Source organism: Diabrotica undecimpunctata, chromosome 3, assembly GCF_040954645.1.
Source record: "Diabrotica undecimpunctata isolate CICGRU chromosome 3, icDiaUnde3, whole genome shotgun sequence".
Taxonomy (NCBI): Eukaryota; Metazoa; Arthropoda; class Insecta; order Coleoptera; family Chrysomelidae; genus Diabrotica; species Diabrotica undecimpunctata.
The window spans coordinates 71,821,856-71,847,223 of record NC_092805.1 but is presented as its reverse complement, the minus strand read 5'-3'; the positions used below and the strand labels follow the sequence as shown (position 1 = coordinate 71,847,223).

At 32.2% G+C, this 25,368-nt stretch overlaps 1 protein-coding gene across 1 annotated transcript in view; it reads left to right on the top strand.

Moving 5' to 3' along the window:
• LOC140435641 (uncharacterized) overlaps positions 1-25,368 on the top strand; it is a 235,183-nt gene that overhangs the window by 169,452 nt on the left and 40,363 nt on the right. The window lies entirely within an intron of this gene.

The window sequence follows — 25,368 nt, the reverse complement described above, 5'->3', positions numbered from 1 at the left end:
AAAAGAGACAAAATTCATGGTTACAACAGCAAATTTACTAAGATGTTAATTGGAGCTAAAAGGTCAGATAATAGAACAAGTGATGGAGTTTAAATATCTAGCCATCACATTAACTAGCTACGGAAAGCTCGAAACTGAAGTGGAAGATCCAGTAAATAGAGCAAACAGAGCCGCAGGCTGCCTAAATGAAACAATATAAAGCAATAAAACTATCGGGAAAGAAACGAAAGGCAGAATTTACAAAACAGTCATCAGACCAATGACATACGCGGCAGAAACAAGACCTGACACAGAAAGGACAAAAAGGATATTAGAAACATCAGAGATGAAAACACTTAGAAAAATTGATGGTAAGACACTATGGGACAGAGCTAGAAGTACAGATATAAGACGTAGATGCAAGGTGGAGAACATCAAGAACTGGTTAAGAAATAGAAGAGTAGAATGGAACGATCATATAAGCCGAATGACAACAAATAGAGTAGTAAAGACGGCAAGATATGGTTAACCCGTAGGAAGACGATCAGTAGGAAGATCACGAAAACGATGTAACGGCAACTTACTGGAGGCACATTGAAAAATGACAGTCATGTCTATATAAAAAGAAGAAGAAGAAGAAGACACAGGATAAACATTAAAATTGCTGCAAGAAAGATAAAATAAATCAGTCATATTAATGTAGAATAGCAGAGGACAGAGTGTTTAGAGAAAATTATGAATCAGTCATATTAATGTAGAATAGTAGAGGACAGAGTATTTGTCATAGCTTTGGACAAGTGCCCAATTAAAAAAAGAACACAGGTCGTCCAAAAAAGATAGAACTCTAAAAAGAAAATAGAATAGATTTAAAAAAATAAAAGCATAAACATGTCTTTTCCTACTTTTTTAATATTGAAAATACGTAAATAGAACATTGAATTAAAATGTAATCTTTGATAATCTGTAATAAACCCACCACCAGAACAGTGGAGCCGATATATGTAGTTGAAATTGTTTACACTTATTTTAACTGTTTATTTTGTTATTATCTAGATATGAGTTGCGACCGATATTACAAACTTATTTAATTTTCATAAAGAGGCTCTTTAATACCTAAAATTATTACTATACAAATCTGATTCGAAATATCGTCAAAAAGTAATACACGGCATGTAAAATTTAAATTTTTAATAAAAAGTAAAAGATTAGGCATTACTTATGGGATTCAAAGAACGAGCGTTAAGGGAGATTGAAGTACTAATAAGATCACCGCAATCGGGCATACCCCGGGTAATGATGAATTAATTAATCGGCTAATTCTTCAGTCACCCCTTTAATATGATTTTGTCAAATTGGTCCTTTTTAGGACCAACTATCCTAATAACATATGTCTATAACTGTTAAGGGTATATCTAGAGATCAAGAAACTTTACTTTACTTAAACTTATCAGACATATGAGCTAAACAAGAATGTAACTTACTTCTAGTGCAGGAAACACATATAGGGCCTAACCTAGGGTATTTGGTATATAGCTGATCGCTGAAAACCACATCATAGATATAGACATGCTATTTCTGTCGGAAAAGAAGCAAAGAATAACTTAAAGTAAGAAAGGACAAAACCAGTCAGCCGAGAGAACCTTTTAACGATGTTGAGCTTGGATCCACCATCTACATATTTAATGAAAAATAATACAACTACCGACATTGAGGATTTGAGCACAAAGCTTATTACGAAACCTGGACTAAAAACACTCTTCAATGGCTTATCCGGATGATGAACAACTGTATTCAAATTATGGAGATACCCAAAATTTAGAGACAAGCCAAAGTTGTTACCTTGCTTAAACCTGACAAAAAAAAGACCGGGTACGAAAAATATCCGGTATCAGGGGTGGTATTTTTCAATCTAAATGCCGCTTACGACACCTTAAATTACAGAATATTTCTCCAAAAACTATATGATATCCCCTTAGGTAACAAGCTCACTTACATTGTCTGCGTATGCCAACATAAGAGAATATTTTTTGTATCACTCACTGGTAAGAATAGCAGATGAAGAACGGTCTAGCTTGGGGTAGCATAAAGGCACCTACACTGTATACCATTTACACAAACAAACGATCCATACCGGTAGATACTAGGACTTCTATTATATAGACGAGACACCTAATATTGCACAATAAAAATAAACTATGAATTAATTTTCAGCCAAAACCCCTGAAAAACTCGTGGGTGTTCCTTCAATTTCCTCAACATAGACGTTTTCACAAAACTGAACATCCAATCTTATCATAAAATCATTGAACTGTAGACTTCCTATAAATTCCTTGAAAATAGTTTGTATTACACCGGGTCAGTCACAGATTATTGTTTAAAACTAAAAGGTAAATTGAGGACCAGAAATAATATTTTTCGCAAGCTTGTCGACTAAAAATGAGGCGCACTCCTTCCGCCCTTAAAACATAGACGCTTGTACTATATGCTTTTGCTGCCGAATATACCTTGTTAGACAAATTAACCATTCTTTCTTTTTGTGCACACTACTACCCATTTTAACACAAAAATATCTATTATAGCACTTAACCATATTTATTTTGAGATAGCCTTCTATCGAGATATCATATGTAGTACACAAATAAGACCAGAACTAAAATATTAAAAAAGCTTTATACAATATATCGCAGAAGATTGGATAAAATAAAAGTAGTTTTTATTAATCAGATGCTTACATAAAATGTACAAAGACATACTCACGTAAACAAAATATATTACGAAATTGCTGTAATTAAAAAAAACATCAAGTTCGGCATTGAACTAATAAAATTTTATTAAATAAAAAAACAACATCTTTAAAAATACAGAAAAAATAAAATTTTCTATGAGAGCGAACATTCCATTCAATAATAAGCTCAAAATCCTTTTGTATCTACATACCTGTTTTTTAAAGAACCAGTTACATTTTAGTACTTAGTTATACCAGGTAATATGATATCCTCTGTTACACAGTGTAATGCGTATGACATTCCACTGTCTACAAACAGTAGATAAAAATAAGGAGCCCATATAAACCGTTCAGGGTATATGTTGAAAATATACGGTATAATCGCACAGTTGCCAAACTCTCAGAGCTTACTTAAACCGATAAACGTATGGTTCAAATATACAATGAAGAAGATCTGAACGACCCCTATAATATATACACGTGAACTAAGCGATATACATTTATGATACAGGGGTATTTACGGGCTCCAAAAAATTTTTATAAATTATTAAACTCTACATGTTGATGAATCGACTGAACCAATATTACGGAATTGTCAAGTGAGCTCCGTACATAGGTATCCACTTGACCACGGAGCTCAACCTGAATTGAACCATTGAACCTGAATTTTAACATGGGCGGAGTTCACTTAATGCCGTAGATATATATATATATATATATATATATATATATATATATATATATATATATATATATATATATATATATATATATATATATATATATATATATATATATATATATATATTGAAATGATTGGTGTTTAAAGAAAATAATTTATAAGTTATATACTAGATAATATTAGATATCAAAAGTATTTGGTTATTTTAAGAAGTTATATACTAGAGAATTTAATAAAAATTATTTATGTGAGGGCATTTTTAAGAAATTAGCATATAATAATTGTAAAAAGTTGTATTTTAATAATTATAATATTGTAGATATATTTAAGTAAGCCATGTGATTAGGCAACCAGATATACATACTCTCGAAGTGACAGTTTAAGTAATGATTACGAATATAAAGTGGGGTTATAATAATAGGTTGTTTAAAATGTGTATTTTATTAAATTAGAATGTTAAGTTACTGATTTAAGTGTATATTCTGATCTGAAAAGCCTAAATGTCAACAAAATTATCAATAGAAAATTAAATAATTCTCCAGAATAGAGAATTTGACCTTTGTTTACGGTAGAACATTCTCGAAATAATGGTTATGTCTGTGGATCGAACATATACTTTTTTCGAGAACATCCATATAGAACAAATCGAACATGATTTCTTACCAGATGGTTCTGGAACATGAAAAAAAGATATAAATACCCGTGATTTGGATTCAAGATGGCAGTTTAGTAAGAAGGTCCATTCAGTTAGTCAATCAGTTATGAGTTACAGTTACTATAATGGCCAGTTTTAGTATGAAAATTAGTTAGAGGCAGTCAATCAGTTACAATTGTTCAATATAGTGAGTTAAATCAAGATTAAGAAACAGTATAAAGAAAATATTATTGAAGATTAAAAATTATGTTATGTATAAATGATGATAATGGAAGAAGTATTAATTGAATATTAAAATTAAATAATATTTTTGGTGATTGGATATTGATATATTGAAAAGAAGAATAAAAATAAATGCTGTTTGCTGGTCTGCTTGGTGGTTTATAAATGCTGTGAAGAAAAATATCTTAAATTGGTGGAAGCTGATAATTGGAAAAAGTAATTTCACAAAAACAAGGATAACCGAAGCTGAGAAGAAGACATTTGAGTGGTGATTATAATCTATATAGTGGAAAACAGTTCATTTAGGCATTCAGTGACAGAAAGGTACAAAATTTTGTTAATATAATTTAGTTAGTGTCATAACAATTTCAATTTTGTAGATAGCTTGTTTAAATTTTACATTGTCTATAGAATTTAATTAGTTTCATAAGAATTTCAATTTAAAGATAGTTTATTTTAAATTTACATTGGTTATGTTAGATATATATGTGTGTTTCATAATAGATATAATAAAGATAATTTAAAAAAAGTACTTACAAACTAATTCTTTGAGAACCGCGATAAAAACCCTATATTATTAAAAAAACACTCATTGCTCATCATTCAAACAAACAATACATCATAACAATATATATATATATATATATATATATATATATATATATATATATATATATATATATATATATATATATATATATATATATATATATATCTACGGCATAAAGTGGACTCCGCCCATGTTAAAATGCAGGTTCAATTGAGCTCCGTGGTCAAGTGGATACCGATATACGGAGCTCACTTGACCATTCCATAATATTGGTTCTGTCGATTCATCAACATGTAGAGTTTAATAACTTGTAAAAATTTTTTGGAGCCCCTAAAAACCCCTGTATCATAAATGTGTATCGTTTAGTTCACGTGTATATATTATAGGGGTCGTTGAGATCTTCTTCATTGTATATTTCAACCATACGTTTAACGGTTTAAGTAAGCTCTGAGAGTTTGGCAACTGTGCGATTATACCGTATATTTTCAACATATACCGTGAACGGTTTATATGGGCTCCTTATTTTTATCTACTGTTTGCAGACAGTGTAATGTGATCCGCATTACACTGTGTAACAGAGGATATCGTATTACCTGGTATAACTACGTACTAAAAGGTAACTGGTTCTTTAAAAAACAGGTATATAGATACAAAAGGATTTGGGCTTATTATTTAATGGAATGTTTGCTTGCATAGAAAATTTTATTTTTTCTGCATTTTTAAAAATAATGTTGTTTTTTTATTTAATATAATTTTATTAGTTCAATGCTGAACTCGATGTTTTTTTTTTAATTACAGAAATTTCGTAATATATTTTGTTTACGTCAGTATGTCTTTGTACGTTTTATGTAAGCATCCGATTAATAAAAACTACTTTTATTTTATCCAATCTTCTGCAATATCTTATATAAAGCTTTTTTATTATTTTAGTTCTGCTCTTATTTGTGTACTAAATATGATATCTCGATAGAAGGTTATCTCAAAATAAATATGTTATACAGTGTAGGTGCCTTTATGCTACCCCAAGCGAGACTGTTTTTCAACTGCTATTCTTACCATTATGTGATGTTATACGGAGACAATATAAGTGAGTTTGTTATATAAGGGGATATCATATAGTTTTTGGAGAAATATTCTGTAATTTAAGGTGTCGTAAGCGGCATTTGGAGTGAAAAATACCACCCCTGATACCCGATATTTTTCGTACTGGTCTTTGATTTAGTATTTGTGATGTACATAATCTTCCCTATCTATAGCCACTTTTGCCGTTTAATTTAAGTTTTTCTTCTAATATCGGTGATATCATATTAACGATCTTGTGCAAAAGTATTTTGAATAGCTAACAAAATAAAGATATTGGCCGATAGTTTTTGTAGTCGTTGGAGTTTTTGCCAGGTTTAAGCAAGTTAACAACTTTGGCTTGTCTCTAGACTTTGGGTATCTCCATAATTTGAATACAGTTGTTCATCATCCGGATCAGCCATTGTAGTGTTTTTGGTCCAGATTTCGTAATAAGCTTTGTGCTCAGATCCTCAATGTCGGTAGTTGTATTATGTTTCATTAAATATGTAGATGGTGGATTCAAGCTCAACATTGTTAAAAGGTTCTCTGCTGACTGGTTTTGTCCTTTCTTACTCTACAATATAAGAATAACTCTCTTCTTAGAGTTATTCTTTGCTTCTTTTTCGACAGAAATAGCATGTCTATATCTATAATGTGGTTTTAACGATCAGCTGTATACCAAATACCCTAGGTTAGGCCGTATATGTGTTTCCTGCACTAGAAATAAGTCAGATTCGTGTTTAGCTCATATGTCTGATAAGTTTAAGTAAAGTAAAGTTTCTTGATCTTTAGAAATACCCTTAACAGTTATAGACATATGTTATTAGAATAGTTGGTCCTAAAAAGGACCAATTTGATTAAATCATATTAAAGAGATGACTGAAGAATTAGCCGATTAATTAATTAATCATTACCCGGGGTATGCCCGATTGCGGTGGCCTTATTAGTACTTCAATCTTCGTAAAGGCTCGTTCTTTGAACCACAGAAGTAATGCCCAATCTTTTACTTTTTATTAAAAATTTAAATTTTACATGCCGTGTATTACTTTTTGACGATATTTCGAATCAGATTTGTATAGTAATAATTTTAGGTATTAAAGGGCCCCTTTGTGGAAAATAAATAAGTTTGTGATATCGGTCGCAACTCATCTATAGATAATAAAAAAATAAACAGTTAAAATAAGTGTAAACAATTTCAACTACATACATCGGCGCCACTGTTTAGGTCATAGGTTTATCATAGATATCAAAGGTAACATTTTAATTCAATGTTCCATTTACGTATTTTCAATAATAAAAAAGTAGGAAAAGACATGTTTATGCTTTTATTTTTTTTAAATCTATTCTATTTTCTTTCTAGAGTTCCGTCTTTTTTTTAACGACCTGTGTTATTTTTTCAATTGGGCACTTGTCCAAAGCTATGACAAATCCTCTGTCCTCTGCTATTCTATATTAATATGACTGATTCATTATTTTCTCTAAACACTCTGTCCTCTGCTATTCTACATTAATATGATTGATTTATTTTATCTTTCTTGCAGCTATTTTAATGATTATCCTGTGTAGCTTCTTCTTCTTCTTTTTATATAGACATGACTCTGTCTGTTTTTCAATGTGCCTCCAGTAAGTTGCCGTTCCATCGTTTTCGTGGTCTTCCTACTGATCATTTTCCTATGGGTTAACCGTCTCTTGCCGTCTTTACTACTCTATTTGTTGTCATTCGGCATATATGATTATTTCATTCTACTCTTCTATTTCTTAACCAGTTCTTAATATTCTTTACCTTGCATCTACGTCGTATATCTGTACTTCTAGCTCTCTAGCACTCTCCCATAGTGTCTTACCATCAATTTTTCTAAGTGTTTTCATCTCTGCTGTTTCTAACACCCTTTTTGTCCTCTCTGTGTCAGGTCTTATTTCTGCCGCGTATGTCATTATTGGTCTGATGACTGTTTTGTAAATTCTGCCTTTCATTTCTTTCCCGCTATTTTTATTTCTTCGTATTGTTTCATTTAGGCAGCCTGGGGCTCTGTTTGCTCTATTCACTGGATCTTCCACTTCAGTTTCGAGCTTTCCGTAGCTAGATAATGTGATGCCTAGATATTTAAATTCCATCACTTGTTCTATTATCTGACCTTCCAGCTCCAATTAACATATTAGTAAATTTGCTGTTGTAACCATGCATTTTGTCTCTTTTGGGGAAATTAACATGTTAAATTTTATATGAAATTGGTGCAGGATACGTTGTAAATCATCTTCACTTTGAAAGAGTAGTATTGCAGATTATTTTAATTTGTTTTTCTTCCATTTGGTATCCTTTTTAAGTTCTTACTTTTTTATTATTTCATCCATAATCAGGTTGAACAATAAAGGACTCAGGGAATATCCCTGCCTTATCCCACTGTCAGTTTCAATAGGGTCGGTTAGTTTTTCGTCTACTTTTACTTTTATTGTGTTGTTTTGGTATATATTTTCGATCGTTTTGAGTTGTTCTAGAGGTATCTCTCTTGCGTACAATAAGTGGATAAAGTTTTTTAATTTATATATCTTCTGTATATCATTATTTCTTCTGTGTATTAAAAGTTAAATTTTGGTTATTATTAAGATTCTCTTAACGTGTTTATTGTCTTGTTTCTGCGGTACGAATATATGTGTATCATAATAGATTGTAATGCATATTTCATTTAATATAATTAAAGTGCTCTTTGCGTTTGCCAATTACTTTCTCACTTCCTCAGCGATAGGTCTTTTTTTTCTCATCAATAACCTTATCCTCGCTCGATACAGCTATTCTAAGATATTTATATTTCACTATATGCTCTATCATTTGGTTTTTATCTCAAATTTGTACCTATGAAATTTATAATATCTAATATCTGGTGCTTTCATATGAAACTGGAATAAAACACTTGGTAGATAATGTTTATTCGTTTTGAGTACACTTTTTTTAGAACCTAGTACATTAAAAAATAAATATTTGTCTGTTCAGTGTTTTCCAAGTCTGTAAAACTTAAAAAGGCTTAAATATTAGATTATACATTTATTAAGAATGTTCAATATCTAAATTGAAGATTTTATATCTCAAAATATGAATAGGTTTTTACATTTTGTTTGACGTTTTAATCTTCGAATCGGAGTTCATTTTTTCAAAAACTATAAAATTGTGAGAACAAATTGCTATATAGAAGTACGAGGCAATATTCTCATGCTGTGAGCTTTGCTGCTCTGGTACTTTTATAACGCTTAAGATATTTTTAATTTATTGTCAACATTTTTGAGGTGTGTTTCCTTAAATGACCATGTCTAAGGTTAGTACGTTTGATTAAATGAAATTGACATTAATTTGATAGTTTCTATTTTATTAGTACTGATGGTATAATATGACTAGCATCTGTTGGTACTATATATCAATTTCAACATGTGAAAGTGAGAGCACTCTCTTGTTAGTAATTTCAGTGTAAATTATGACGAAACCAGAAATAACCCATAATATTCTCCCCGTGTGATCTTAGTATTTTCGTTGATTGAATAGTATAGGCCAGGGTATCCAACATTTCAATCAGCGGTATGTCAGAGTGGTTTTTATTAATTTTTATAAATATTTGTAAAATGAAGAAGAAAGTTCAGTACAGGCAGTTAAACGGCTGATCTGTCAATTTAGAAGTAAGAGCAAGTACCAACTTGCTGAAAAGCATACCCATACACAAAAGGAATATGTAATAAAATGTACTGCATAAACTATAGCGATATAAGCAATATATCTATTAATTATTAGGATATACAGTATTTTTTCTAATACACCTAGAACGATTGAGTAAATAGGTGAACTATAAAATAGGTGGATATTAGTGTGGAATTAGAAAAACTTAATAAATCGTTGATCAATTATTCACTATTAGGCAGTTAATAAGAAATGTTGGGAATACAAAAAAAAACATTAAACTAGTTATTTATAAATTTTAAACAAACACTGATATAATCATAAGAATAAAACTATGAAATACTATGGAAGAACTAGGCTTACCCAATAAACTAATTAATTTAACAAGGAATAATCTACAAGTAAAGTCAGACTTCAAGGAAAACTGTCGACTTATTTTCAAATGTACATTGATTTCAAACAGGAAGATTCCATTCCAAACTCTATTTAAAAAGTAAAATCCAATAGTCATAACCCAAAGTGCTTTAAAAAAGGTGAACGAATTAGCGAACAGCTGTTTTGAAAACTAAATATTATGAAACGAATTAAGGATATTATATTACACAAACTAAACCGCTTGTCTACAAAAATAAAATCAAGAAAATATGATACGACAGAAAAGACTAATGACTTTACAGCTAATTGCCACATAAATATCAATGTATAACGCAAATATTAGGACGATTGTATACATATAAGACAAATAACGATAAATGTTACAAATAAAGGTTAAAACATGCTTTTCAATTCGCGGTAAAAGATTTAATAGAAAGATTTAATAAAAGAGTTCAGCACACAACATAAATTCGTAACAAAATTCATATACCAGTAAACGGTACTCGAGACAGCAGCAAAGTAATTTTGGCAACAAATATGTAGGTTGTACTTTACACCATTGGAATCATAGCACCTGCTATGAAAAATGGTGTCTTCTTTGACATCCAGCAACCACAAATGTGAAATTAGGAAAGATTAATGTGAAATTAGAAAAATTCAATGAACCGTTCATCAAATTTTCACTATTATATACTTAATTAAAAATGTTGGGAATAAGAAAAACATTAAGCTAGTTTGCAATGCTTGAGAGCATTGCCCGGAAAGCAAATACAGAAAATCTCACAGTTTAATAATTAAGGTCCTCATATTATAGGGACTTTTGACGATGAGTTTAACATAGTAGTGAGTATAATTATTAGTGAGAAAAAATCATTAATACATTCAATATAAAAAATCGCAAAAAAGGGTCCTCCAAATCAACGATAATAAAAAAATATATGGCTATTATAAGAAGGCTATCATAAGAAACAGAATAGGACATAATATTTCAATAGACCAGTATAACTTTGAAATGTTTCATCGGTCTAAATATTTGGGATTTAAGAGCACTTTTAACAAAAACACTACAAAAGAGAATAACAACAGAATACAAGCTGGCAATTGCTACGTTTTAAGCAAAAAATTAAATCCAAAAATACATCCCGCAGTAAGAAAAATAATATTCTACGTATGTAAGTAAAACACGAACAATGAAAAAATAAAATAAGAGCCGATTGAGCATCGCAGAAAGAAGAATTCTTAGAGAAATATATAATTCTATTATGAATCAGATCACAAATCAATACGAAGTGCAAAACAATAACTTTATCGTTAAGATTTAGTTTCTTGTACGACAGTGCAATTTTTATATACCTGTTTGACCTTAGCATTAGTTCCCGGTCGTAAAACACTTCTGACTGAGGGCAACCTTTCTAGCGATCCTGATGTAATTTATAAATGAGTTTTACTTATATTGTCTTATATATGTATATATCCTGATTCTAGTAGTATGTATTACACTTCTGGATTTAAAAGTGTTATGAGGTTATACATATATCAGTTTGCTACCTGAATTTTTCCTTTTGTCTCTTATGTGACAACGTTATCTGCGATATCTAAAACGCTCAAATTTTTTAAAATTATATGGGTCTATTGTTACGTTATATGCCCTATTTTACATCGTCTCTTTTGTCTGTAAATGAACATTTATTTGGTTTTCTCGTTACTATTATACCGTTTTTTTGCTGGTAATAGCATTATTCTATAGTATTCTAATATTTAATCTATGGAATAAATCAGGATAGCGGATAGATATTCTTTACTTTCTCGGAGAAATTATATTGTAACACACAAAAACCCTATTAAATTGCCAAAAACTTCCTTGCATATTCTACTTACTTATGAGGGGCAGCAGCAATATCAGTACCATAATAATGCATATATTCCTGGACTGGCTAATCGTTGGATAATAGGAAGTATGAATGTAGCAGTTTTAATGGTTTGGTGACTGCTCGCTAAAATCGGGGAGCAGAGATATCAGTACCAAGTTAATGTCTATAGGAGTTGCGAAAACATTTTCTGATAACTTTTCTGAGTTCCTCCCTTTTTTTAACATATACTATAGAAGTCTCAAGTACAGTTCCCATGTATTTTGTGAAAGATGCATAAGGTATTTAGACATCGTTTTTTGTAAAATTAATGTTTTAGATTTTCAGATGTATAAACTTGACGTTCATTAATTTGGACTCATTTAGTTTAGGTTTTCAATTATTTTAAGTACATATGAATTTTATTTAATAACTGTTATAATTTTTTTGCTCCGACTTTGCTGTTGTCAAATACTGTGAGTATGACAGTGTCATTTCCAACTATGAACATGTAGGTATACTATTTGCAGGTTAAACTCCCATGCTATACTTTAGCAAAGGCTTAAGCTATGTCAAAAAAGACTAGCACAATTTTTTTTTCTAAAACGTGTTTCTCAACAAGTTTCTCACTTAGTTACCTATATCGATAATTCTGTATATTCAATTAATCAAAGGATATTTTTTATCTCTGAATAAAAATTATCGGTTTGAAATCAGTTCTTTTCTTTTATTATTGGTTTCATTAACTTAAGGTGGTTCTTAACTAGCTGTTTCTCAGACAGATTTAACATTACTGATTTAACAAATATGAACAATTTGTTATATAATATTTTGAATAAATCGAGTAGCGAATAATTAATAAAAATAAGCGATTCATTTATTTTGAAAAATTATGTATATATGCAAGTATCACCATATTTACTGATTCTTCATCATCATTCTCTTTGCCTTTATCCCTTTACGCCTTATCCTTATATACAGAGATATCTTTCTATCTTTCGCCATATCAAGATGAATTTCTTTCATACACATATTTCTCCTATTCGTTTCCCGTCATCTCTTTTTCGGTCTTTCTCTCCTACTACTTTCTGGGACCTGGAAAACCAGAATCCTATGTATTGCATGACTCTCGTGTCGACGATCAACATGCTCTAATTATCGTAACCTATGCTTCTTCATTTTTGCATAGATGAGGTGCTGCGCCTAGACTTCTGCTAATATTTTAATTTTTAATTTAATATTTTCTTTTTAAGCCACCCATCCATCTAAGCATTGTCATTTCGTTCAAATGCATTCATTGTTCTTATTTTTTTAACTGTCCAATTAAGGTTTTATATCCGTTTTATGGAATTTACCTTTCAGTTTCGTAAGAACCTTTCTATCACACAAGACATCACTTGCTTCTTTCCATTTTATCCATCCTTATTTGAGTCTACTATATCTCCATCTATTTCCCCATTGCTTTGTAACATCAAATCTAGATTCCTACCTAAAACGATTTTTTTTATTTTCTAATATTTCTATTGGTTGGTAAGTTGGCGTTCTCTCTTCTAAAAGCATTTACTAACAGTGGCCATACCTAGTGCTACTGCTAATTCCAGTATATTATCTGCTGCGTTATTTCTAGTTCCAATGCCGTATCCTCCATCTATATGTTCATTTCCTCTGTCTAATTAGCCTATATTAGCGTTGAAGTTACCTTCTATTATGAGTCATTTCTTAGTTGGAATATTTCTAAGTCTACCACCTAACTGATCATAGAAAGCTTTTCTTTTATCGTCACCTATTTACACATAGCGACATGGATTATGCCTGGAGGAACAACCGCTAACCAAATTGATCATGTCTTGATAGACAAACGGGCGGCAACAAGCATACAAGATGTGAAAAGCCGAAGAGGAGCATGCTGCGGATCTGACCATCTCCTAGTACAGATAAAATACAAATGCAGAATTCAGAGAAACAGGAAAGAAAGACAGGAACAAAGAACAGAACAGCTGATATACAAAAATTTAAACAACAAGATGTCACACAGAACTATGAAAGAGAAATAACACAAACACTGACAGCACTAGGTACCGAAGAACATTGGGAAGAAATCAAAACAAAAGTTATTGACGCAGCAAGAAAAATCATAGGCAAGAATAAGAAAAATAAAAAAAGGGAATGGTTCAATGACTAGTGTAATAAGGCCATACAGAAAAGAAATGAAGAACACAAGAAATATATGGAAAGAAGAACCAGAGAAAGAAGGGCAAGTTACCAAGATTCAAGACGGAGGGCAGATAAAATATGCCGAACAAAGAAAAGAAAATACGAAAACGGAATATACAGAAAATGGAAGAAAATGTTCAGAGCAACAATATAAGACAGGCGTACAGATATCTACGCAATTTAAGAGAAGGATATAAACCCCGACTATATATATAAAAAAAAAATGTAGAAACATGGGAATAACGGTGGAAGAAAACAAGCTATATACACTTTTCTTTGCGGATGACCAGGTAGTAATTGCCGAAGACAGCTACGATCTTAGCTATATGGTAAGAAAACTGCAAGAAGAATATGAGGTGGCAGGTCTAAACATGAATATGACAACATGTGAATATCTCTCAGTGGAAACAGATGAAATATGTGACCTAGTCTTGGAAGACGACAAAATTAAAGGCGTGCGTGCAATCCTGCAAATATTTGGGGGTCATTTACAACAAGAAGGGAAATAGCGCAGATGAAATCAGGGAAAGAATAAACAAGGTCAGAGCAGCGACCCGTGCCTTAAACTCTCTTCTCTGGCAAAAAAAACAATTCGACGAGAAACCAAAAAACACATTTACGGTAGTATAGTCCAAAGTATTACACTTTACGGTTCGGAAGTATGGGACGTCACCAAAGCTAATAGAAACAAACTTATGACGACAGAAATGGATTATCTGAGACGAAGCTGCGGTAGATCAAAACTGGAGAGAGTTAGAAACGAACAAATAAGAAACGAAATGAAAATGGAGAGAAATATCAATGATGACATAGAAAGAAAACAATTAATCTGGTTCGGACATGTTAAAAGAATACCAGAGTACAGATGGCCTAGGAGAGTACTGGAATGGATCCCTCCTGAAAGAAGAAAGAGAGGACGACCACGGAGAAGTTGGCGCAACGATATTGATGAAGCAATGGCGGCAAGAGACCTAGAAGAGGCAACTGCATATGACAGAAAAAGATGGAAATTGGGGGCGGAGAAGCGGCGCCAGCCGTAATAAATCCGTTATTATATATATATATATATATATATATATATATATATATATATATATATATATATATATATATATATACATATATATATATATACATATATATATATATATATATATATATATATATATATATATATATATAAACCCCGAACAAATCTATGCAGAAATCAAGAAGGGCAAATAACCAGTGATCCAAAAGAAATAAAATCAGTCTGGAAAACCTATTTCCAAACTCTTTTAGGGACACAAGAAAATGAAGATCATATTGACATGCATCACAATGAGGGAGACACCGAAAATATAGAACCCCCAACGATGGAAGAGGTAAAACAGGCAATACGAGCACGAAAGATCAATAAGGCTCCAGGTATTGACAACGTCCCATCTGAGCTATATAAATTAGGTAGCGATCACCTAGTAGGACAAATGCATGTGCTCATGAACAAGATTTGGAATGATGAAAAGATCCCTAATGATTGGAAAACCGGGATTATATGCCCAATTTATAAAAAAGGAGATAAACTAAAATGCGAAAATTATCGCGGCATAACCCTCTTGTGCACGGCGTACAAAATCTTAATATATATAAATCTCGTGTCACAATGTTTGTCTTCAATAGACTCCTAAACCAATTAACCGATTATAATAAAATTCGCACACCATGTGCAGTTCGATCCAACTTGAGAGATAGGATAGTTTAAATCTCAAATTATAGTCGCAATTTTAATTTATTGCTAATTATTTGTCTGTTATTATTTGGCAGTCACAATTATCTGTTAACTCCAAATGATTCTAACAGATATCGATACCTTTCGACTGGGTTGAGTAAGTAATCAATAGATGGCGCTGCTATGGTAAATCTACGAACGTGTCATATAAGATACATTTTAATAGCATAATTACCACGTGTTGTTGACGCTATAAAATTAATTAAATTTATTTTGTAGTGAACGAAATACTGTATAATTCAATTATTTCCACTTTTTAAATTTTTGGTGTTAGCATAGCCGGCCACGTATTCCTTAGACTGAAGTGTAAATTGAATTCGTATTATAATGAAGATAATACAGTGAAATTAATCCTGTTTTTTACTTATTTGTGCTTCATTGATCAAAACTTTATAATTTAATTTGAATATATGTATGTAAGTATTATCACATAATTATAAAATTTAATTAAAATGTCAATGCAAAAATGATACACAATTTCCTACACTTTTTCAATAGTTGTACAAATATTTTTTTTATTGTTTTTATTTAACCTCTATTAAAAAATATTTAGCACTTATTATTTCAATGTGCTATGATAACAAGTTTTTCAGATTTTTTTTCTTATACATATTTAAACGATTAAATTAGTATTTCAATTCTTATTGAAATTATTATTTAAAATCTATAATTTAAATATGTAGGTACATGTCAGTATTATCACATAATTATAAAAGTTAATTAGAATGATTTTCAATTTTTCTTTTCTCATATTTAAACGATTAAATTATTATTTTCAGTCAAATAATATTACTACAAATAATTCACAAGAATCTCAAGAACAGCGTGACGAACGTCTGCAACAGAATATTACGAGAACAAGAGTGGCACGAGAACGAAACATAGCTACAGTACGAGTACTAGATCGACAAAGGCAACGGATCAGCCGCTCATTAACACGTGCATCATTCGTTCGGCTTGCCTTTTAATATGCACCAGATATTAACTACTCAGCGCATTCAAAAATTGCTATCGGTGGAATGGATAAAGTATGTCAATATTGTCAGGCATTGAAATTTCGGAATGAAGCAGCCGGCATGTGCTGCGCATCAGGAAAAGTTGTGCTGTCACCTCTACCCGCTCCGCCGGAGCCTTTATTATCCCTTCTTACTGGCAATTCAGATGATTCCAAATTATTTTTGCGTAAGATACGCAAATTTAATTCTTGCTTCCAAATGACGTCATTTGGGGCAACTAAAATTTGCGATCGTGCATCCGATGGACGTAATTTTGAAACTACATTCAAAATTCAAGGCCAGGTGTACCATAAAATCGGATCACTGATGCCAATGCCTGATAACAATCCGAAATGTCTTCAAATTTATTTTATGGGCGATTGTGAAGAGCGCGTGACGACTCGGTGCCTGTATAATTTTATTGAACAAGCAGAGGAAAGAGCAATTATGATATTATTGGAAAATTTTTTAGAAGATCACAATCAACTAATTCAATTGATCAAAAGAGTTTCGCCACGACTGCAAAATGACAATTATCAAATCGTCATAAAAGCCGACAAAGTACCATTAGGTGAACATGCTGGTAGATTCAACGCTCCAACTGTTGATGAGGTTGCTGTTATCATGGTAGGTGATCCAGTTGACAAAAGATCTATAAAAATTACACGGCGAGACAACACTGTCAGTACGATTTCGGATCTACACCGTTCATATGACGCACTACAATATCCATTGTTAGTATTAGCATAGTATTAGTATAGTATTGCATTTTATTTTTTATTTTTTTAGGTGATTACAGAAATAATAAAGTTAGCTCAATGAAATACTACGCACACCGAATAATGGTTAGGCAACATCAAGACAATTATATCCTTCGATATCGTCAGCTGTTCTATCAATACATTGTTGATATGTATGCTAAGGTCGAAAGCGAACGCTTGCGATTCCTTCGATTCAACCAGGCAAAACTACGATCGGAAGAATATATTCACTTACGAGATGCTGTTGCTGGAAACATCGATGGAAATTTAAATCCCAATGACATCGGTAATGCTTTCATTTTACCTTCAAGCTACATCGGCAGTCCACGGAACATGCAGGAATACATACAAGATGCGATGACTTACGTACGTCATTACGGCCAACCGGATTTATTTATTACATTCAGATGTATTTTATTGTTAAATATTCAATTTTTGGTATCACACGTTGTTAGCTGTATACGATAGAGTGGCAAAAGCGAGGTTTGCCTCATGCCCACATTTTGGTTTGTCTTAAAGATAGAATCCGTCCTGAAGAAATCGATCAAATAATTTCAGCCGAAATTTCAGACCCATTAATTGATCAAGAATTATTTGATATTGTCACCAAACACATGATCCATGGGCCATGCGGAGCTTTCAACATGACGTCACCGTGCATGGAAAATGGAAAATGTAAAAAAAACTTCCCAAAGCCGCATACGAATGACACGATCACGGATATTGATGGTTATCCAATATATCGCCGCAGAAGTACTGAGAATGGTGGCCACACATTTACAATGCGACTGCCGAACTTTCCAAATCAAGTTGAGTTTGATAATCAGTGGGTGGTACCATACTCACCACTACTTTCAAAAACGTACAAAGCTCATATCAATGTTGAGCTTTGCAGTTCTGTTAAATCAATTAAGTATATTTGTAAATATGTAAACAAAGGCAGTGATTTGGCCATATTTGAAGTACAAAACATAAATAAAAATGATGAAATAGCACGATACCAAATGGGCAGATACATTAGCAGCAATGAAGCTATTTGGCATATTCTCAGCTTTCCCATCCACGAAAGAGATCCTGCTGTCCAACATCTGGCAATACATCTTGAAAACGGTCAACGTGTATACTTCACTGAAGAAAATGTTCTCCAAAGAGCGTTCAAAGCTCCGAAAACGACTCTAACTGAATTTTTTACATTGTGTCAAAAACCTGATGTTTTTGGCCAATTCGCGATGACATTGGTGTTTGGTGATGTTCCACGTTATTTCACATGGAACAAATCCAGTAAAAAATGGGAGCCACGGAAACAAGGAAAACCACATCCTTTCATTACAGGCATATTCAAAGCTAAGACATTGGAAAGACTTTACACGGTACATCCAAAGCAACGTGAGTGCTTCTATTTACGTTTGTTATTGGTGAATGTTCCCGGACCAACGTCTTTTGAATTTTTACGAACAGTTAATGGTCGAGTATTCAATACATACCAGGATGCATGTCGTGAACTGCAATTGCTAGAAGACGATAACCATTGGGACTTAACGCTTGCTGATGCTGCGTTAACATAAACACCGAATAACATTCGTCAGTTGTTTGCAATTATTTTGACGACATGTTATCCCTCGCAAGCACAAACTTTGTGGGAAAAATATAAAAATTGTATGACAGAAGACATCTTGCACCGAATTAGACAAACAAATCAATGCCAAAACATAGATTATACACCAGAGATGTACAATGAAGCATTGGTCTTGATCGAGGATTTATGTGTTCTTATTTCAAATTTACCACTTAATCATTATGGTATGCCATCACCTAATCGTCCAGCCACCGACTTAGTCAATACCGATTTACAACGAGAAAATCAATATGACCATGGAAGTTTAGCAACAATTATCATGAACAGTGAACCATTACTGACAGCAGAACAAAAAATTATTTATGATCGGATTATGCTGGCTGTTGCTGCTGAACAAGGCGGTTTTTTTTTTCTTGGATGCACCCGGTGGAACCGGTAAGACATTTTTAATATCGTTGATTCTTGCCAAAATACGGTCGCAACAAAAAATCGCATTAGCAGTAGCATCGTCAGGCATTGCGGCTACTTTACTGGATGGTGGGCGAACAGCACATTCAACATTTAAGCTGCCATTGGAAGTTGGTAATAAACCAGATGCAATGTGTAACATCAAAAAGAATAATGGAATAGCTGCAGTATTGCGGAAGAGTTCTATAATAATTTGGGATGAGTGCACAATGGCACACAAATATTCACTTGAAGCATTAAACAGAACTATGCAAGATTTAAACAGCAATAATAAACTTTTCGGTGGTGCTATCTTACTTTTGTCTGGTGACTTTCGGCAGACCTTACCGGTTATACCTCGCTCTACTTTCGTGGATGAGATTAATGCATGTTTGAAACAATCATTCTTATGGCGAAGTGTTGAAACACTTCAATTGACCATAAATATGCGAGTACAATTGCAAAATGATCCATCAGCACAAATATTTTCCGAACAACTACTAGATATTGGGAACGGTAAAATAGAACTGCAACCAAATACGCAATGCATTAAACTACCAGACAATTTTTGCACTGTTGTTCAGGATAAAAATGAATTGATTCAGAATATTTTCCCAGATATACAGAATAATTATTTGAATCATGAATGGCTTAGTCAACGGGCGATTTTGGCAGCCAAAAACGTTGATGTTGACGAAATTAACTTCCAGATACAACAGTTGTTACCAGGTGATCTGATGTTTTTTAAATCAATCGATACTATTGTTGATGAAAATGAAAGTGTAAATTTTCCGATTGAATTTTTAAATTCATTAGATATCCCTGGAATGCCACCACATAATCTTCGATTAAAGATTGGTTCCCCTATTATTCTCCTCCGTAATTTGAATCCACCTCAATTATGTAACGGTACGCGTTTGGTCATCAAAAAGATCACCGGAAACATTCTTGAAGCAATCATTTTGGCTGGGAAGTTTAAAGGAAAAGTGGTCCTGCTGCCACGTATTCCGATGATACCATCAGATTCTACCATATCCTTCAAAAGGCTACAGTTTCCAATTCGTTTAGCTTTCGCCATGTCTATAAATAAATCTCAAGGTCAAACAATGTCCATTTGTGGTTTAGATTTGGAAAATCCATGTTTTTCTCATGGCAACTATATGTTGCGTGTTCACATGTTGGGAAACCGTCGAATCTATTTGTGTTAGCTAAAGACAGGTTAACCAAACACATTGTGCACCGATTGGTGTTAAATTAAATTGAAATTGAAAGTATTTATAATTCAAAAAAATAGATATTAATGTTTAAAAGTTTAAGACTGTCTGCCTTGCCTACCTCATTCATGAGTTTAAGCGTCACATGTTATTTACTGTATTATACTGTAATATACTTATATTTGTTATAAAATTAAATGGAAATAATAAATCTGATAAATTTTTATTTTGTACCTATTGATTTCTGCTTAATATCAAGTGTAAGAACATTTTAATTAATTGTGTTCAACGTACTTCCCCTTCAAATCTCAATCCAGTGAATTTGTATACCAACATCAACATTTTCGTCTTTGTTCGTAAATAATTTCATTGTACTAAAGGGTTATAGTCGTAGAAAGTCAAATAAGGAGATCACCATATTTTTTTACAAATACCATCTGTGTGAAAAAGCATAGTGGACTTCGTGACTGATGTTCTCTTATTGTTCCTCTTAGATTGTTTACTATAATGTAATATAACAAAAACTTTAGCCACAGCCACGCGTGGCCGGGTCAGCTAATATATATATATATATATATATATATATATATATATATATATATATATATATATATATATATATATATATATATATATATATATATATATATATATATGTATATATATATATAAATATATATATATATATATATATATATATATATATATATATATATATATGTATATATATATATAAATATATATATATATATATATATATATATACATATATATATATATATATATATATATAAATATATATTGGATTTGAAATTTCCGCGGGAACTATATGTGGTTTCAGTTGTTTTCCGGGTTTGACTCCGCGTTTGAAATCCAATATTTATATATCTATATATATATATATATATATATATATATATATATATATATTATTTATAAATATATATATATATATATATATATATATATATATATATATATATATATGTTCGGATAAGTTTCCGCGGTCAGATAAATGAAAATTACTGAGTTCTCGGGAAGAACCGCGTTGAGAATTTAAAACTCGACGTTTCGGCACCCATTTTGGAGCCATTATCAAGAGTGATACGGTTCGGTTAGAGTTCGGGGTCTTAATCTGCCTACTCCCCTCACTCGAGACGTACCAGTATCGTGTTCTATATTGCAAGAACTGTCTCTCGGAACTGAGATTGAGACACGATAGAACACGATACTGGTACGTCTCGAGTGAGGGGAGTAGGCAGATTGAGACCCCGAACTCGAACCGAAGCGTATCACTCTTGATTATGGCTCCAAAATGGGTGCCGAAACGTCGAGTTTTAAATTCTCAACGCGGTTCTTCCCGAGAACTCAGTCATATATATATATATATATATATATATATATATATATATATATATATATATATATATATATATATATATATATATATATATATATATATATATATATATATATATATATATATATATATATATATATATATATATATATATATATATATATATAGAAATGTAACCATTAGCTCCCAGACTATTAACATTATTGTTCGTTGAACTCCAAGAAATAGCAAGCTCAGCAATTGCAAACCAAGGGACAATAAACTTGATTTTTCAATTTTTATATTTTAATCATTCCATTATCATTCTCTGATCAATGCGTTTCATTTTTTAATTAAGAATTTTTATTGTTTAATTTTTGAAGTAAAAACTTAGTTGTACTATTTTAAAAATAAAATCTTTTTTAAAAGATATTTTGAAAGTGCGTAAATTTATCTGGCGCTGCGAACAGGATACAGCTCGTACAAGAAACATAAGCAGTTTCCTTGGTCAACGAAGTTGTTAGAGGAGAAATCCGAACCGGAAAAGAAAAGATTATGTGCAGGACATCCCAACAGATCATCCTACTGTAAGTACATTTTCCTTTTCATTCCTATTTTTGATTTATGAGCACTTTCATTGATATTTCGCAAGACTCTGTTAATAATTTAAATACTTTGCTTGAAAATCTCACATTGAATACTGAAATTGATTCTAACACCCGTATTAACACCGATCCCGATTTTACTCAACAAATCCCTACTATTATTATCACAGAACTTGAAATGCCGTTTCTAAATGCCGATATTACTAGCCTATGTGCTACGTTGCCGGAATTTTCCACCGGAGATAATTTATCTACCTTTTTAAAATCGGTCGATAACTTGATTACATTCCTGGTAGGCCAACAGCTTACAGCTTCGCAAGAATTTATCTTAAACTCTAACATTATTGCTCGTATCAAAGGCGAACCGCGGGATTTTCTTAATTATTCAAACAAAACAGCTGGGCTGAAGTAAGGCCAGCGCTTTTAGCTAAGTACGGAGACAGACGCTCCGAAGATATTCTAGTTACTCAACTTTCTACGACTGTCCAGAAAAATCACGAATCTTATGATCAATACCACCAGAGAATTACAAGAAATTTAAACGATTTATTACAGCATACAACTCTAAATGATAACGTTGAAACTGTTAATTTTAAGACTCCCTATTTTAAAGATATAGCCTTAAAAACATTTTGCACAGGTATTAATGAACCATATGCCGAATATTTGTCGCATTTTACAATAACTTCGCTTGAACAAGCGCTCCAAAAATGTATAGTTTATGACAATCACAAATCTCAACAGAAATATATGAATTATTTAAAGACGCAACAAAATAACAAACCATTTTTACCAAAACAAAAACCTGCTAATACAAACCAGACATTTTTTAACAATAACCCAAATCCCACAAGAAATGTTTTTCAACCAAACTCTAACTTTTATCCGAGACAACCAAACTTCAACTCTTATCAGAGACAACTAAACTCCAACTCTTATCAGAGACAACCAAACTTCAACTCTAATCCGAGACAAAACTTTTCTCAAGCGAATTCTAAATTAACATCAAGAAACAATGCCCATCAGAATACAAATTTTGCTACTAGGCCAAACGCCAATGCAACTCCTAACTCTAATTTTAATTCTTTTAGAAATAATCCACAAAATAATAACAATTTCAATAGACAAATCCGAAATCCCCAACCTGAAAGATATCATGCTACCCCAATGAGTCAGGTACAGACTATCGCCACAAGAAATGAACCCATGGATTTGGATGCGTCCACTATTAGACGTACGCATCATTTTAACATTAATGCAAACTCAGATGAAAATTTCGAATACACCCCTGAAAATTTCGAATACGCCCCTGAATATTTCGAAGTTAATGACAATGACTATCCCCAAGAATTAATTGAAGAAACTTCTCAGGATTTTCTCGAGGATCCAACAGACGAAGATCCTCCACCAATATCGATCTAAGTAATCTCCAAGTTAACCCCCGACTACCGTTCTTCTTCTTACCTGATTCAAATATTAAAGTATTAATCGACACTGGTGGCACCCACACAGTTGTCTCACCAAAAGTTTTAAAATATTTTGATCCCTCACATATTTACGAAAAACCCTTCACACTGACATCCATGAAAACAACCCAAAATTATTTACTAAACATAAAAACACCTCTACTACAAGTCTATAATATTTACGAACCCATAGATGCTCGAATTGCTGATTGGAGCGAAGATTTCGATATTCTTTTAGGAAACTCTGAGCTTGAACGTTTTAAAGCCGTAATTAATTATAAAACTAAAATACTAAACTTAACCACTCACAATGTCGAAATTAATTTCTATACTTTATACAATAAAATACCCGTTGACATACAACGAGGACAAGTCTTTATTCACGCCACAGAAATTGCAAATTTACAAATACCTAACTCAATCCACAATGTAAGTGACGGATTTTTAGAAAACATTATACTCCAAAAACCTATGCAATTAGACACTTTACACGTCGAAACTCTAGACAATTATGAAATTTCACCTCCTCCGACCGAATTTCACGAACCAGCAATAAGAACAGAACACCTAAACGAAAAAGAAAGAAGTAAAATCATAAAACTTTGTAAAAAATACAAAGATATTTTTACGATGATTCAAAGAATTTAACTTTCACATCTGCTGTGAAACACGAAATAAAAACCAAGGACGAATCACCCATTTATGTTAGAGGCTACAGACATCCAAAATCTATGCAAGAAGAGATCACTCGACAAGTAAACAAACTTTTGGACAACAAGATAATCCGAAATTCAATTTCGCCATACTCAGCACCTGTATGGATTGTTCCCAAGAAACCTGACGCCTCAGGAAAACGGAAATTCCGTATGGTGATTGATTATAGAAAACTCAATGAGAATACTATTGGAGATAAGTATCCTTTACCAAAAATTTATGAAATCCTTGACAATCTCGGAAAAGCTACATACTTCACTACCCTAGATCTCGCTCGAGGCTTCCACCAAATAGAAGTTCACCCAAACTCTATTCACAAAACAGCATTTTCAGTACCCCACGGCCACTTCGAATTTTTACGAATGCCTTTTGGACTAAAGAATAGTCCTGCCACTTTCGAAAGATTAATGGACAACATCTTAAGACCCTTCCTACACAAATTTTGCTTTGTTTATATGGATGACGTTATAGTCTTCTCAAAATCTTTACAAGATCACTTGGTCCACATCTC